This window comes from Myotis lucifugus, unplaced genomic scaffold (assembly GCF_000147115.1).
Source record: "Myotis lucifugus unplaced genomic scaffold, Myoluc2.0 scaffold_86, whole genome shotgun sequence".
NCBI lineage: Eukaryota > Metazoa > Chordata > Mammalia > Chiroptera > Vespertilionidae > Myotis > Myotis lucifugus.
The window spans coordinates 660,477-663,803 of NW_005871134.1; positions in this window are offsets into that span (position 1 = coordinate 660,477).

Below are 3,327 nucleotides of genomic sequence, written 5' to 3' on the forward strand. Positions count from 1 at the left end.
TTCAAAAAATTCTGCCTGAAAAAAAAAGAAAACTAACAGAACCTTACAGGTTTGCAATCCTGTCAGATCCAAATTTCCCCTTTCTCTAACAAATTAACTCTTAGATAATATAAAATGTCCACATGTATATTTTCAAAAAATTAACATAGTTCTTTAATTATAATATAAAATATGAATAAAAGAAAAATACTTAAAAACAAAATAATATGAATTTTGATGTGTTAATTCTTGGGCACAAAATACTTTCTTACAAATGTCCAAATCTCTCACTAGGGGGCAGCACACCTCACTGAAGACCATTAGTCTACATAGAAAACCCACCAAACACACACACACACACACACACACACACACACACACACAATCCTACATATAATTGATTAAATTCATTTTAAAGAATGTATCAAGTTTTCCAGTATAAAATCAATATTCAAAATTCAGTTTAATTTCTATATAATAGTAACAAGCAGTCAGGAAAAGTCATTTTTTAAAAGCATTTATAAGAGAAATAAAAAGGTACCTAAGACTGAATCTAAAAGATATGTGAGAAAATAATAAAAAAATATTTAAAGATATTATTTTAAACATATACATTAATGTAGAGTGATATTGTGTTAATAAGGTACCTGTAAGCCCCTGACTTCCTTGGATACTCGCCCCAACCAGGGAACAGGGATTATGATCATAACCATTGGCCAAATGTGGAGGCTGAGGCTCAGGTGAGTGTTCTGCCGTAGGCCACATGAGTCTTTTGGGCCCAGGCCCTTCTCCCAGCCATGCCTGGGCCCTGACCCCTGCCCTCCCACCAGGCCTGGTGTCCCCACATGTGGAGTCCCAAAGGATGCAGCTGAACAAGGCCAGAGGTCAGGCCTCTGGGCTCCTGAGAGAAGGAGGCAGATAGCAATTTGGATGTAGCCAAACACACACACACACACACACACACACACACACACACACACACACTACAATTCATGCCTTCAGCCCCGCCCATCTCAGTGGCACTTGAGGCAGGAGGTAAGGGTGAAGCTAAAGGTAAGGCCCCCACCTCAACATTTCCACCTCAATGCCCTACCCACCCACTCCCTCAAACCCTGAAGAGAGTAAATAGTGCCTGTGGAGAGACAGGAAGTCTGAGCCTGGAGAGCCCTGAGGGATGATGCCCTCCTCGCCCCCACCCCAGTGATTGGGGAAGTGGGCTCAGAGAGGAACGGTGGCCAGCCCAGCATCCAGCCCTGGGGAGACTGTTGGACCCTGGACCCCTGAGTTCAGGCAGACAGGGCTGTGTTCACCTGCACCGGGAATGACGCTGCAGTCTGATCAGAGCCCGTACTGTGGGCCACAGAAGAAGGGCCCCCAGCCTGGTCTGGAGCCGCTGTTCAAATCGTGAACTGAGACTCATAAGTGGGTCATGAAATCAATTCAGAGTCTGAAACCCACATTTGAAAAATTTAAAGAGAACAAAATAGAAATATGGAGTGAATCACACGTAGTAAAGATAGAGGATCATGATATAAAATGTGATTTTAATTGTGGTTGTGGTTTTTAAAAAATGGCAGCAGCCCTTAACAACAAGGTTGCCAGATTCAAAATCAACATACAAAAACCAACAACATTTCTCCACACCAGCCATAACCAGCTGGGAAATGTCATTTTCATAAAAGGTGGAATGTTTTGTATGATGGCTAGAACTTACTTTCCGGTGGTTCGGGGGTGGGGGGGGGGGAGTGTATGTGTGAATGAACATGAAAGAGAGAATTCACCAATATTAAAAACTGGAAAATTCAAATGAAAGGTATAAGCGTGTTCATTCTTTCCACTTTTCTCTCAGTTTGACATAAAAAAAAGTTGGGATAAAATACCACTTACAATAGCAATAAAAATTATAAAGTATCTAGAAATTAAGTACAAGGCCTCCATGGAGAAAACATTAAACTCTAATAAAGAACATAGACAATGACCTGAATAGACAGATGTTCTTGTATGGAACTACTAGTACATAATATTAGAAAGATGTCAAGTCTTCCCAAATTAATCTTTAACCTCAATGCAGCCCTCATCAAAATTCCAGCTGGATTTTTTTAAGGAACTCAATGAGTTAAAATGTAAACAAATAGCTAAGTCACTTAAGAATTAAGACTTAGAGATGACCTTTGCCTTAATGCAATGACCACAAAGCCATGGCGTTACAAACAGCACTGCTGGGACAGACTGATAAAGAGGCGCCAGTTCAGAGGCAGCCCTGGGACCCAACGCGGGGGACAGATGTGGATATGCAGCTGGTGGTGCGGCTCCCTCTATGCCTCAGTCAGCTGGGTCTTTACTTAATGCTGCATTTAAGAATGAGCTCTCTCTGGTTAGAGTCCTAAATTTGATGTGTACAACTATAAAAATAACATAAGAGGCCTAGCCAGTTTGACTCAGTGGTTAGAGCAGTGGCCCACAGACTGAAGGTCTTTGGGTTTGATTCCAGTCAAGGCCCCATCAGTGTTTCTCTCTCTCTTTCTCCCTCTCTCTCTCTTTCTCTCTCTCTCTCCCCCTTTCTTCCACTCTCTCTAAAAATTAATGGAAAAAATGTCAGGTGAGGATTAATAACAATAGCAACAACAAAACCCAGCAGGAAAGTGCGCAAAAGAGGAGCAGCCAAGTACAGAAGAGGAAACTCTGAAATTTAACAGCACATGAGGAGGTCTTCTAAATAATTAATGATCACAAAAACAACAACAACAACAAAATTAAAACAAGGAGATAGCTTCTGGCTGGGTACCTCAGTTGGTTAGAGCAGTTGTCCTGATACGCCAAGGTTGTAAGTTTGATCCTTGGTCAGGGCACATACAAGAATCAACTGGTGAGTAAATGGATAGGTGGAACAACAAATCTCTCTCTCTCTCTCTCTCTCTCTCTCTCTCTCTCTCTCTCGCTCTCTCTCCATTCTTCTCTCTCTAAAATCAATCCATTTTTTTAAAAGAGAGATAGCTACACTTATAGACAAATAAAAGTTAGAAAGCTCCGGAGTGCCATGGGACCCTCCCATTTCTGAACTCTCAGGAGAATACCATAGAAACCCCCTCCAACCTGAAGATCTGTGTGTTTGGCCTCCTCGAGACAGTCTAGATGGGGGTGGGGGGGACTTGAATATTCCACCCCAGACACCTGGCCTCAGGTGTTCTTAGAGTTCTCAAAAAAGAGATGGACAAATAGATCTGCTGGGGGCCTTTAAGGAAATTATTATTTTAAGAGTTTCACAGGGGAGCCAGGTTACCTACCCGAGCGTGGGAGACAGGGGATCAGGCCTGGAGCAGAGAGATTCTGTCTGCTGCGGAACCAGAA